Below are 14,518 nucleotides of genomic sequence, written 5' to 3' on the forward strand. Positions count from 1 at the left end.
AGATTTCTGGAATCTGGCCCACCTCTACAGAGAAGAGGAAATCCAAGAACCCTGCTTATATTGCCAGTAAACCTCAGAATACCTCAAAGTTGGATGTTCTTTCCTTCAGTATCTGAAAGGGTCTTTGCGCTAGAATTATATCTATCTGCTCTAGATCAAACCAAGAAATAGGACCTGAATTCACTTCAAGATAAGTTCTCTCTCCGGCATTTCTAGAGAAACAAGCTGGAAATTAGGGATATGTTGAGGAGTTGGGTTCTCCTACATATCTATGATTTACCAAGTCTTTCTCTCCTGCCTGATATGTCCTTAAGTTTCTGCTCCCCAAAGTTCTAAAACCAATTGTCATTTATGTAGTGTCTCCTGAAGATCAGCTTCTTTTAATCAATTATGAGTCACATAAACACAGCTTTATGCTAAACATGTCAGGCTTAGTTGAGAGCCCTGAATAAAAAACATTTGGGTTTTAATGTGGGACTTGGTGCTCCATCCCAGCTAGAACCATTGACAAGAGGTGAACAAGGAAAATGGGATCATTTTAGTAATTGGGAATATTGCATAAAGGATATTTGTATGGGACTTCTCTGAGGATACATGGATGAGGATCAAAGGACCTTTGTTACAGTGGGAGTTGAAGGAGATCAGGTCAAGCACTACTGACCTCCCGAAGGACACTAGGGTACCTGGGAGATGTTTAGAATCTATAACTTTCTCTTCTGAGGCACTTTATCCCTTCTCATCTGTTCCCATTTTGAGGTAGGTATATAACTCCAATGATTGGCCATGAAGCGAATCAGGAATGAGGCCAAGACTGGTAGCCTAGGCTTTATTCTTCATGAGTATAAGAGGAGAAATCCTACTGGCAGAAGTGAGATAGGCAACCTGCCCTTGGGTCTGAGAGGTAGGTAAAAGGGAAAATGGGAGAAGGGAAGGAAAAGAGAAGGACTGAAAACTTCAAAGTAAGGGTAATCTTAAAGGAACAGATTCCAGACAAAAGGACAAACCTGGATCCAGGGCCCAAAGAGAGCCCCAATTTCTTCCTTTTTTTCCTTGGCCTCTACCATTTGAAATGTAGGGTTTCTCAGAACTGACAACCATCCCACCCTGAGATCCTCAATCTTTCTCCATAGTTATTTGTGTGGGATGAGATCCGGTGTGTAATTCTCAGAGTAGTATTTGGCTTGTAGCTCCAATTTTCAAGACCCCTTACTATTACTATTCCTTACACTAAAACTGCCCCCACCATAAAATTTTTAGTTTTCCTGACCAATTTTCAAAAACCAATCTTTTGCCCTGAGAAAGCAGCTTGTGTGGGCAGAATACCTTTTTTTCCCTTTCCCCATCCCTTTCCCCACTTTTCCCAGATATCCACTGTTTTCTCCAGATAAAGCTGTTTTTTTTTTCTCTACCAACATCTTACTAAGTCTCCTATCTGCTCATTAGAATGGTTTCTAGGGGCCCAAGCCCCCTCCCCACCAATTTCCCTCCCCACAGATTGGGCTCACCCTGGACTCTAGAATGATAGAAGTGCCTCATTTTACCCATTTGGGCAAATTTGAAGCCTTCTATATGCTTCTAAAAATCCCTGCGAGCAAGATAGCAGATAAGGACTGATAGATGCAAGAGAAAAAATTCAAGTCAACATCCACTGAGACCATTTGTGTAAGTATCAGGGCGAGTGGGAAGGTGCATCACACTTAGAGAAAAGCAGCTGAGTGGAAAGCAGGGCAGTGCTTGTGTGTGACTTTAAGAAAAAGAGATGTCAGAGAGAGACAAGTCAGGATAAAGGGGATTTCTAATTAGGAAATTTGAGATGGCGGTAGGATTAGTAACTCTAGGTGGAGTAAGAGAATAAATTGAGCTTCCAGGCTGGGATAGGTGAGAAATCCCTCAGCTTCAAGTACCAGGTAGAAAGATTCAGCAAGTATGATTAGGTCATGTGAGCTGGGGATCTTGTCAGAAGCCTGTGTATGGTCACACTGAAGGGCAGTTTTCAGGGTGGAAAATGGAAGTAGCCCCCCTCCCCCAGTTCCCTGTATAGATACAAGAAGGTTTAAAAGTTGTTTCAGGGTTGTTTTAGAGAGGTGTGATCCAGAAAAGAGTATTGAGCTGAGCTGAGATAGTAGCCAGTGGAGATCGATAATTGCTAGATCTGCACTAAAATGGTGAGGTTGAGATTCAGTTTGAGCCATTTGTATAAACACAGGACCTCTCTGTTCCAAGATGCTTGGGAAGATTAGCAGGAGTAGGAGAGATCCTGGACTAGTCTTGAGACCTATAAGTAACCTTGTAAGTTGAGAGACACAAGGAAGTAAGATACTAAGATTCTTAGAGAAAGAAAGAAAAGGAAAAGTCTTTTTATTTTTGAAAAAAAAAAAAGCAGTGAGAATACAGCAAGAGATAAGGTTTCTGGGCAACAGGCCAAGCTGAGTTGTAGCTAGGAGAGTAAAGGTTGGAAATTCCAGGATAGAGAGCAGTCTGTGAAAGTATGGACATTTTTAGTTAAATGGAAATCCTAAATTTTGTAGACAGTTGGAAATTAAGCTATAGCTAGAGAACAAAGACCAGAATTTTAGAGAGAAAACTAAGGAAGGATGGAGAGGGTAGCACCACAAAAATGGAAAATTTGATTTAGTAATTGAATTCACTAGTAAACCCTTGGGTGGCTGTGAGGGAGAAATGGGAAGTTTCTCAGAAGCAGAGAGAGAGCATGAACAGGAATGCTCCTCTCAAGTGTTTCAAGAGAATATTGTTCAGGGTATATAAGAAAAGATGTACCCCAGAACCAGAATCTGAATCATGTCTATGAAGTCAAATAGAAGAAGAATGAAACCTTTACTGATTTCTAAAATTCTGGCCTAGATATAACTACTAATCTCTGGCTAGCTAATAGTAGAAAGTTCCAGAAAATGGAAGATTAGGTGAATAATCCATTAAAGGAGCTCTTCCAGAAAACTCAGTCTAAGAAAGGACAGATCCCTAGGAAGGAAATATGGAGCAATCATTTTGGAAGGCTTCCAGAGGTTATGTGTGATAGCTATGGAAAAATAGACCACTTGAAAGAGAATTGTTCCAAACAACAGAACGAGCAGGAGATTCTCTCTCACACAGAGATAGAAGTCTCAAAGATGTTGAAGTATGAAGTCATCTTGTTAGAGAAAGAAGGTCTAGTTCTGAGAGCAGATTATAATTTGAACCCTGCAAAGTTTTTTGGGGAACTGGGGAAAGAGAATCATTAAGAGAAAAAGGAAACTGAGATGAAAGGGATAGATTACCAGACTGAAGGAAGGTATGAATAAGCTGTAATTGAGGAAAACAAAGAGGTTTTAATGAATAGAGGCTGCCCAAACCTGTAAATTATATGCATTCAACCAAGCTTTGAAGATTGCTAGCACTGAAAGGCCTGGTTTCTAGAAAAGGGAAAGAATTAGTTCATGTGGAGTTACTAAATCAAGTACTAACGAATTTACTGAAGCCAGAACAATTGGCAGGAGTCAGCCAAGCCATAGCTCAGACGGTAACCAGAATTTTACTTGAGCACCTTGTACCGAGATAGGGACTTGTCAAGAATATTGATTCTGAGAATGAGATTCATTTTACACCCAAGATGTTGCAAAGATTAGCAAGAACTTTAGATATTGACTGGGATTTGCATGTGCCATGGTATCCTCCTTCCTTGGGGAAGGTGGAGAGAATGAATCAAGAGCTGGGAAAATAGTTTACCAAGCTAGTAGTTACCATGGACCAAATGTCTTTGGCCTTACTGAAGATAAGGACAAAGCCTTGAGAGATAATAGGCCATTCTCCTTTGCTACTGAAGCCTGAAGACACAACTGCGAGAGAACTGCTGAACAAGGCTATAAAGCCTCCTATTCCTGGGATCACTGATGGAGCATCTTTTCAAAGTTTATGTTAACTGTGTATCTGTTTTTGTTGCTTGTGATCCTGTGTTATTGTGCACAAAAAGAGGAGTTGGGAAGAGAAACCTCTCAGTGATTTTGAGATAAACCTGTTTCTCTATGACCCCCAACATTCCAGAAAATGGGAGAGCAGACAGACCAGAGAATGTATTTGAGAGATTCAAAAAGAAATGTGAATTTTTGCACCCCTTAAACTTTAAGACTATCTAAGTGCTAAAGGAACTTTGCCCTTTACTTAAAAAAACAAAAACAAAAAACATTGTAATGTAGGAAACAGACCCTGCTGTTTGGAATGAATAGCCAGCCTTTGGGGAAGCAGCTGGCTGAGGAGGAGGGGAGAGTGAGCAAAGAGGATTCTGGGAGCTGAGAGAATTCTGGAGCAAATGATCACTTCCAGCCTGGGAAGGAGACTGCCAGGAGGGTCAGAGAGAGATTCCTGATGCCAGGAGGACAAAGAACCTGATTTCCACCTTGCTATATTCCTATCTCCTGCTAGAAAAACTTCCACAATCCCTCATCATTAGACTCCTGCCACTCAAGAATGGCCAAGAGTCAGTTGGACTCTGAGGCAGGGGCCAATCTGCTCTCCCATTTGGGTCTCTTTCCCACTTCACCATTCCCTAGTTAGATAATAACGATATTAGTTGAAATTAGCGCAAAGTTAGGAGATAAGGAACAGGGTGTTTGGGCAAAAGGTTTTGAGGCACCAAGCCTATGGCCAAGGACCTTGTATTTCAAACATCTGTTGAATTTCATTGTTAGGGATCTCCAAATCCCTCTATCCTGCTGCCAGATCTCTCCTACCTTCATTCCCCATCCCTTTCAAAATAAATTTCAGTTAATGTCAGTTAGAGATGGATTAGTTTTCTTGAGGAGATAGAGGTTGGGTGTGTGGGGAATAAGATCAAAAGTGAAACCTTGTTTCATCTGTGGCAAGTAGAGAGCCAACTTGTCACTGGAGTTATAGGGAAGGGTCTCACAAAAAAGACCATTACCCCTAAAAGGGGCGGTCTAAGATATGACATCCTCCCAGCAATTTGAGCCCACATTCAAAGGAAGAGAGGTAGACAAATTCTTTCTCTTTCTCTCTGTGTAATCCCTAGCTCTAAGGTCAGCCAGCCTTGGGGTAGGAGAGACACAGTCATCTCTTTAGACTTTCAATTTTCCTCACATCTCTTTGCTTCCATATTACCCTTCAACCCCTCACTGAAGAAGCACCTGCATTCAGTGAGTTAAATACTGTTTACCCCTCTCTATTGTAAACCTTAAAATTTCTTAGACTTATAAATGTTGGAAATTTCACCATTGGGAAATTTCATACTTGGAAATTTTCTTACTGATAGTCTATTGGAACGTGAACCCCACTGGCATGGGAGGTTCCTCCTCCTCCCTTCTTAAGATTACTTTAGGACAGAAACCATTTGCTGAACAATGGAAAGGGCTTTGACCTATGCTTAAGCATAGAACAGGAAGTTCTTTGAGTCATGATTGATTTTAGAATTGATACAATAGAGATACTTGGAATGACAGAACCAGGTCTTGGAAATTACAATCTCCACCCTACTCAGTCCTAACAGGATTTAGGAAGGGCTGCAGCATAGATCAAAATTTAATTATTCCAATCTCCACCCTACTCAGGGCAACAGGATTTAGGAAGGGCTGCAGCAAAGGATCAAGATTTAATTATTTGAGAATATGACCTTCAACAGACATGTGCAAAGCCACAGACCTCTGGGCAGTCCTGGGTTAAGCTAGAGCCACCATTGGCACAGGGAAGACATGTACAGTGATTGGTAGATGTGAGAACTGAGGGGAGGGAACTTGGATGGTTTCCTTAAAGATAGCGGGGTCTGAGGACTAGGGGTGGTTGAGTGGAGAGGTTTTGCTCTGAGAGGTTGTGCTCTGAGAAGCTTGCTCTGAAGGAAGCTGGAGGTGGAGGCCCCTGAGACTGTTTCTCCATTTTGGTCACGTGAGTGATAGGGACTGAACTCTTTTCTTTGCCTCAGCTATCTAAGGGCTTGGGCCTTTTGGCCCAGCCTAAACAGAAGGGGTATTTAAGCCCTATTCCCTTCTCTCCCCTTTCTCTCTCCCTCTCTCTCTCTATCTCTAATACCTTTCTTCCTCCTGTTTGTAATTAAACTCCATAAAAGGTTGACTGCTGACTTGAGTTTTCATTTAGGAATTACATAGCTGAATTCCTTGGCAACCTTAAATTAATATATATCAGTCTTTTAAAGTGATTTCCTTGTCACACTATCAATAAGAGAGGAGAGAAATCTTCCTCCATTTTCTCTCCCCATTTTCCTCCTCTTTTACAACACCTCCTGTCTTAGAATCAATACTGTGTATCAGTTCAAAGGCAGAAGAGTGGTAAGGGCTAGGCTATGGGGGTTAAGTGACTTACCCAAGGTCACACAGCTGGGAAGTGTCTTAGGCCAGATTTGAACCTAGGACCTCTCGTCTCTAGGCCTGGCTTTCAATCCACTGATCCACCCAGTTGCCCCTTACTCTTTACTTTTAATAGAGGACAAAGGTAAAACTATCTGTTCAATATTTTTTCTTTTCCTTTTTTTGACTGGCCACCCAGGTGAGGAAAGAGGGAAGATTAAAACAAAAGAAGGAAGATTTTAATGCCATAATTTGATTGGATTTTTGCTTAGGATTAATGTTAAGGTTGATGTATGTAACTTTGGAAAATCACAGATGATTCTGAAATGTACTGGTGGAATTGTGTGAAAAGACTGTAAAGTGATTTAATATTGAAAATTGTCTAGCAGTTGTATAAGATTCCAGACAAGTTTGATTCTGTACTTAATGATGAGAGAACTATTAGTTCTCACTGAGATTTGAAATGAACAATGGTTAGAGATTTGAATGTTTGAATATCCCAAAAATGTTACTACTTATTTGAGTCAGCTGTATTTGAGAATTGACTGAATGTAGTTGATAGCCAGCCTGAGGCAGAAAGGATTTTTTTCTTTAAAGAAGCAGATGAGAAGCAAACTTCTGATAAGAGGCTGCTAAATTATATAAGGGTTCAATAAAATAAGTGTAAAGTGTATATGAATTTAGTACCAGTTTAGAAGAAGTGATGTAAAATGGAGAAAATTCTGTATGATCTACATTTTGAATTTACAGATGACAATATGAAAATTTTATTTGAGTATATTTGCTATTGAATTAAGCAACAAGTAAAAATGTAATGAACATTGGGGAAGAAGTTTGAAATTTGTAAATCTGGAATTAAATATGTAATCAGAGGTTGGAATATTGGTAAAAGGAATTTGTAAACATTTGTTGTAACCCATTGGGATATATGAATTGTTACCAAAATATGTACATTGGGTAAAATATTTTATTACTGAATGTAAATATGGATTTAAATGTAATCTATTTGCCTGTAGAATGTAATTTTGTTTAAATAGAAATGATGTATGAATTTTTACTATGAACTGAATTAATGTTTAAGGTGAATTGGATAAGATAATATGTAAATAGTGATGCAGTTGATGAGAAGAAAGATAATCAGGGCTCTTTTGAGACACAAATAGCAGGTGACAGAATACCTTGTTGAAGTTGAGTGATGGCAAAAGCAAGTTGTAGAAGGTGAGAGAGGACGATGGGATAAGAATATGAAAGATGTAAGGTGTAGGAGACTTTAATAGAATATGGGACCTCTTTATGAGAGCCAGAAGACAGACATGTTGTATGAACAATGTAAGTAGGCATATGAAGGCATCAGAAGGGAAAATAGAGAATTTGGATTCTACTTGAAGCAGAGAATTGACGGGACAATAGTGGATGTTGATTTTCCCCCCCATTTGAATAAGTTTATTTAGTCAATTTAGAAAGGTATTCCTTGGTTACAATAATCACATTATTTACCGCCCTCCCCTCCACCCACTCTTCCTGCAGCCAATGCACAATTTCATTGGGTATTATTTGTGTCCTTGATCAGAACTTATTTCCATGTTGTTGTTTACACTAGGATGTTCATTTAGAGTCTACATTCCCAATCATATCCCTTCGACCCATGTATTCAAGCAGTTGTTTTTCTTTGGTGTTTTTACTCCTACTGTGTTTCCTCTGGATGTGGATAGTGGTTTTTCTCGTAGGTTCCTCCAAGTTGTTCAGGGTCATTGCATTGCCACTAATGGAGAAGTTCATTATATTCGATTGTACCACAGTGTATCAGTCTCTGTGTACAGTGTTTTCCTGGTTCTGCTCCTCTCACTCTGCATCAATTCCTGGAGGTTGTTCCAGTCTCCATGGAATTCCTCCACTTTATTATTCCTTTTAGCACAATAGTATTCCATCACCAACATATACCACAATTTGTTCAGTCATTCCCCAATTGAAGGGCATCCCCTCATTTTCCAATTTTTGGCCACCACAAAGAGCACAGCTATTAATATTTTTGTAAATGTCTTTTTCCTTATTATCTCTTTGGGGTACAAAACCAGCAGTGCTATGGCTGGATCAAAGGGCAGACAGTCTTTTATTGCCCTTTGGCCATAGTTCCAAATTGCCTTTCAAAATGGTTGGATCAATTCACAACCCCACCAACAATGAATTAATGTCCCAACTTTGCCACATCCCCTCCAACATTCAGAGTTGTTTTGATTTTCATTTCTCTGATTATAAGAGATTTAGAACACTTTTTCATGTGCTTATTAATAGTTTTGATTTCTTTGCCTGAAAACTGCCTATTCATGTCCCTTGCCCATTTATCAATTGGAAAATGGCTTGATTTTTTGTACAACTGGTTTAGCTTTTTATAAATTTGAGCAATTATACCTTTGTCAGAGGTTTGTGCAATGAAGATTGTTTCCCAATTTGTTACTTCCCTTCTAATTTTGGATGCATTCATTTTATTTGAACAAAATGTTTTTAATTTGATTTAATCTAAATTATTTATTTTACATTTTGTGACTTTTTCTATGTCTTGCATGGTTTTAAAATCTTTCCTTTCCCAAAGGTCTGACATGTATACTATTCTGTGTTCACATAATTTACTTATAGTTTCCTTTTTTATGTTCAAGCCATTCATCCATTCTGAGTTTATCTTGGTGTAGGGTGTGAGGTATTGATCCAGGCCTAATCTCTCCCACAACTGTCTTCCAATTTCCCAGCAGTTTATTTTTTTTTATCAAGTAGTGGATTTTGGTCCTAAAAGCTGGGATCTTTGGGCTTGTCGTAGACTGTCTTACTGAGGTCATTTACCCCAAGTCTATTCCACTGATCCTCTTTTCTGTCTCTTAGCCAGTACCAAATTGTTTTGATGACCACTGCTTTATAGTATAGTTTGAGATCTGGGACTGCAAGTCCTTCCTTTGCATTTTTTTTCATTATTTCCCTGGATATCCTTGATCTTTTGTTCTTCCAAATGAAGTTTGCTATGTTTTTTTTCTAATTCAGTAAAAAAGTTTTTCTGGTATTTCAATGGGTATGGCACTAAATAAGTAAATTAATTTGGGTTTGTCATTTTTATAATGTTAGCTCGTCCAACCCATGAGGAATCAATGTTTTTCCAATTGATTAGATCTAGTTTTAATTGTGTGGAGAGTGTTTTGTAGTTGTGTTCATATAGTTCCTGTGTTTTTCTTGGCAGATAGATTCCTAAGTATTTTTTATTGTCTAGAGTGATTTTAAATGGAATTTCTCTTTCTAATTCTTGGTGCTGAAATTGGTTGGAGATATATAGAACTGCTGATGACTTATGTAGCTTTATTTTGTATCCTGCAACTTTGCTAAAATTGTTGATTATTTTGACTAGCTTTTTGGTTGATTCTCTAGGATTCTTTAAGTAAACCATCATATCATCCGCAAAGAGTGATAACTTGGTCTCCTCAGTGCCAATTTTAATACCTTCAGTTTCTTTTTCTTCTCTAATTGCTACTGCTAGTGTTTCTAGTGCAATGTTAAATAATAGGGGTGATAGTGGGCATCCTTGTTTCACTCCTGATCTTATTGGGAAGGCTTCTAGTTTATCCCCATTGCAGATGATGTTTGCTGATTGTCTTACAGATATACTGTTTATTATTTTTTGAAAAGGCCCTTCTATTCCTATACTTTCTATTGTTTTCAATAGGAATGGGTATTGTATTTTATCAAAGTTTTTTTTCTGCAGCTATTGAAATAATGATGTGATTTTTGTTGGTTTGCTTGTTAATATGGATAATTATGTGGATAGTTTTCCTAATATTGAACCATCCTTGCATTCCTGGTATGAATCCTACCTGGTCATAGTGAATAACCCTTGTGATGACTTGCTGGAGTCTTTTTGCTAGTATCCTATTTAAGATTTTTTCATCTATATTCATTAAGGAGATTGGTCTATAGTTTTCTTTCTCTGTTTTTGACCTGCCTGGTTTTGGGATCAGTACCATATTTGTGTCATGAAAGGAATTTGGTAGAACTCCTTCTTTGCTTATTCTGTCAAATGGTTTGTATAATATTGGGATTCGTTGTTCTTTGAATGTTTGATAGGATTCATTTGTGAATGCATCTGGACTTGGGGATTTTTTCTTAGGGAGTTCTTTGATGGCTTGTTCAATTTCTTTTTCTGATATGGGGTTGTTTAGGTAATTTATTTCTTCCTCTGTAAGTCTAGGCAATTTATATTTTTGTAAATATTCATCCATATCACCTAGATTGCCATATTTGTTGCCATATAATCGGGCATAGTAGTTTTTAATGATTTCCTTAATTTCCTCTTCATTAGAGGTGAGGTCTCCCTTTTTATCTTGGATACTGTCAATTTGGTTTTTTTCTTTCCATTTTTTAATTAGACTGACTAGTACTTTGTATGTTTTTTCGAAGTACCAGCTTCTAGTCTTATTTATTAAATCTATAATTCATTGACTTTCAATTTTATTAATTTCTCCTTTGATTTTTAGGATCTCTGATTTAGTCTTCATCTGAGGATTTTTAATTTGTTTGCTTTCTAGTTTTTTAATTTGCATGCCCAATTCATTGACCTCTGCCCTTCTTAATCTGTTAATATATGAACTCAAGGACATAAATTTCCCCCTGAGTACTGCTTTGGCTGCATCCCATAGGTTTTGAAAGGATGTCTCACCATTGTTATTTTCTTCAATTAAGTTATTAATTGTTTCTACGATTTTTTCTTTAACTAGTCAGTTTTGGAGAATCATATTGTTTAATTTCCAATTAATTTTTGATTTACCTCTCCATGTACCCTTCCTAATTATTATTTTCATTGTATTATGGCCTGAGAATGTTGCATTTATTATTTTTGCTCTTTTCCACTTGTTTGCAATATTTTTATGCCCTAATATGTGGTCAATTTTTGTGAATGTACCATGTGCTCCTGAAAAGAAGCACATTCCTTTTTGTCCCTATTTGTTTTTCTCCACATGTCTACTAACTTTAATTTTTCTAAGATTTCTTTTTATCAGTTGATGCCCAATAGATTTGGCTCCATCCTCTTACTTTCACCCTATGTATATCTACCTTCCTCATGTGTGTTTCTTGTAGACAGTATATGGTAGGGTTTTGGATTCTAATCCACTCTGCTATTCACTTGCGTTTTATGGGTGAGTTCATTCCATTCACATTCAGAGTTATGATTAGTAGCTGTGTATTTCCTAGCATTTTGATTTCTACTCCTGGTCCTGCCTTTTCTTCTTTCACTATTTCCTTCTACACCAATGTTTGTTTTTAATCAGTCACCCTAGTCCCCACCCTTATTTTACTTCCCTTTCTACCCCTCTCCTTTCTTATTCCCCATCTTATTTTCCCTGTAGTCTTTCTAAAATTACCCACCCACCCTCTCCCTCCCTTGTACTGCTTCCCTCCCCACCAGTCCATTTGTTACCCTTCTACTCCCCTAAAGGGTGCAAATATATTCTCTGTTCCAATGGATTAGATTGTTCTTCCCTCTTTGGGTCAATTTCAAGGCATGTAAGAGTTGAGTATTTCCTATCTCCAACCTCTTTACTCTTCCAGTGTATTGATGTTCTCCCCCCCTCCTGCCATGAGCTTCTTTGTGACATATAAATTTACCCCATTTGTTTCTTATCCCATTTCTTTTAGTATTAACCTCTTTTAGCTCTAGTTGTATATATATATATATATATATATATACATGTATATGTATTTATGCATGCATGTATCTATATACCTATTTATGTCTTGTCCTTTCATCCTATACAGTTTGTCACTATTCCCTCTAAGTGTAATTCTTCTAGCTGCCCAGGTGATAACAGTTTTTAAGAGTTACCAATTAAATCTTTTATTATAGGGATACATAACATTTAATTTATTGATTTAATATATTTAATATAATATATTATTTATTATCTCATTTAAAAATGTGGGTTTGTTTTGTTTTGTTTTTCTTTTTTCCCTTTTTTAAAATTACCTTTTGATGATTCTCTTGAGTTCTGTGCTTTGGCATCGGATTTTCTGTTCAGGTCTGGTATTTTCTTTACAAATTCTTGGAGTTTTTCCATTTTGTTGAATGACCATACTTTCCCCTGTAAGAATATAGTCACTTTTTCTGGGTAGTTGATTCTTGGTGGGAGACCTAGTTCCCTTGCTTTCCGGAATATCATATTCTATGTCTTTCAGTCCTTCAGTGTGAATGCAGCCAGATCCTGCGTTGTCCTCACTGTGGTTCCATGGTATCTGAATGACTTCTTCTTGACATCTTGTAATATCTTTTCTTTGGTCTGATAGTCCTTGAATTTGGCAAAACATTCCTGGGTGTTGTCAGTTGGGGATTAAGTACAGGAGGTGTTCTGTGGATTCTTTCAATCTCCACTTTTCCCTCTTGTTCTAGAATATCAGGGCAATTTTCTTGAATTATTTCCTACAGTATTGTGTGCAGGCTTTTTCTTTTGTCATGGTCTTCTGGTAGACCAATGATTCTTAAATTGTCTCTCTTCAAGCGATTTTCGAAATCCTCTGTTTTGTGAATGAGATGCTTCATATTTTCCTCAATTTTTTCATTCTTTTGCTTTTGTTTTATAGTGTCCTGATACCTTGTGAGGTCACTTAATTCTAGTTGTTGTATTCTGGTTCTTAAAGACTGGATTTCATCCCTGGCTTTTTGGTCATCCTTCTCTTTCTGGTCTGATTTTCTTTTTTTTATTCTTTTTTTAACATTATTTTATTTGGTCGTTTTCATACATGATTCACTGGAAACAAAGATCATTTTCTTTTCCTCCCCTCCCCCCCCCGCCTTTCCCTCTCCCATAGCCGACACATGATTCCACTGGTTATCACATGTGTTCTTGACTCGAACCCATTTCCCTGTTGTTGGAATTTGCATTACAGTGTTCATTTAGAGTTTCTCCTCAGTCTTATCTCCTCCAACCCTGTAGTCAAGCAGTTGCTTTTCATCGGTGTTTTTACTCCCACAGTTTATCCTCTGCTTGTGGGTAGTATTTTTTTTAGATCCCTGCAGATTGTTCAGGGAAATTGCATTGATACTAATGGAGAAGCCCATCACCTTCGATTGTACCACAATGTATCAGTCTCTGTGTATAATGTTTTCCTGGTTCTGCTCCTCTCACTCTGCATCACTTCCTGGAGGTTGTTCCAGTCTCCATGGAATTCCTCCACTTTATTATTCCTTTCAGCATGATAGTATTCCATCACCAACATATACCACAATTTGTTCAGCCATTCCCCAATTGAAGGGCATCCCCTCGTTTTCCAATTTTTGGCCACCACAAAGAGCGCAGGTATGAATATTTTTGTACAAGTCTTTTTGTCCATTATCTCTTTGGGGTACAAGCCCAGCAGTGCTATGGCTGGATCAAAGGGTAGACATTCTTTTATCGCCCTTTGGGCATAGTTCCAAATTGCCCTCCAGAATGGTTGGATCAATTCACAACTCCACCAGCAATGAATTAATGTCCCCACTTTGCCACATCCCCTCCAGCATTCATTACTTTCCATAGCTGTCATGTTAGCCAATCTGCTAGGTGTGAGATGATACCTCAGAGTTGTTTTGATTTGCATCTCTCTGATTATAAGAGATGTAGAGCACTTTTTCATGTGCTTATTAATAGTTTTGATTTCTTTGGCTGAGAACTGCCTGTTCATGTACCTTGCCCATTTGTCAATTGGAGAATGGCTTGATTTTTTGTACAATTGATTTAGTTCTTTATAAATTTGAGTAATTAAACCTTTGTCAGAGGTTTTTTATGAAGATTGTTTCCCAATTTGTTGCTACCCTTCTGATTTTGGTTACATTGGTTTTGTTTGTACAAAAACTTTTTAATTTGATGTAATCCAGATTATTTATTTTTTTTGAAGTTTTACTTTTATTATTTTATTAAAATTTTTTCTAAACATACCCTTCACCAAGAAAAAAACCTGGAAAAGTTTGCCAAAACCACCCAATACAAAAGACATCAACAATTTTTTTTTATTTCTCACTTTAAAAAAACCCCACCCAGATATTATGAACTAGAGATTTGGTAAAGATGTTATCTCTATGCAAGAAGATACTGACTCATAAGTAAGGTCTCAGAGAAATTTAATACAACTAGAACTTTCTAATTTGGTAAGCTTTTTGTCTTTAAATGATCTTCCTATGAAATCTCTTAAAATTTTTAAACATA

This window comes from Monodelphis domestica, chromosome 3, assembly GCF_027887165.1.
Source record: "Monodelphis domestica isolate mMonDom1 chromosome 3, mMonDom1.pri, whole genome shotgun sequence".
NCBI classification, from domain to species: Eukaryota; Metazoa; Chordata; class Mammalia; order Didelphimorphia; family Didelphidae; genus Monodelphis; species Monodelphis domestica.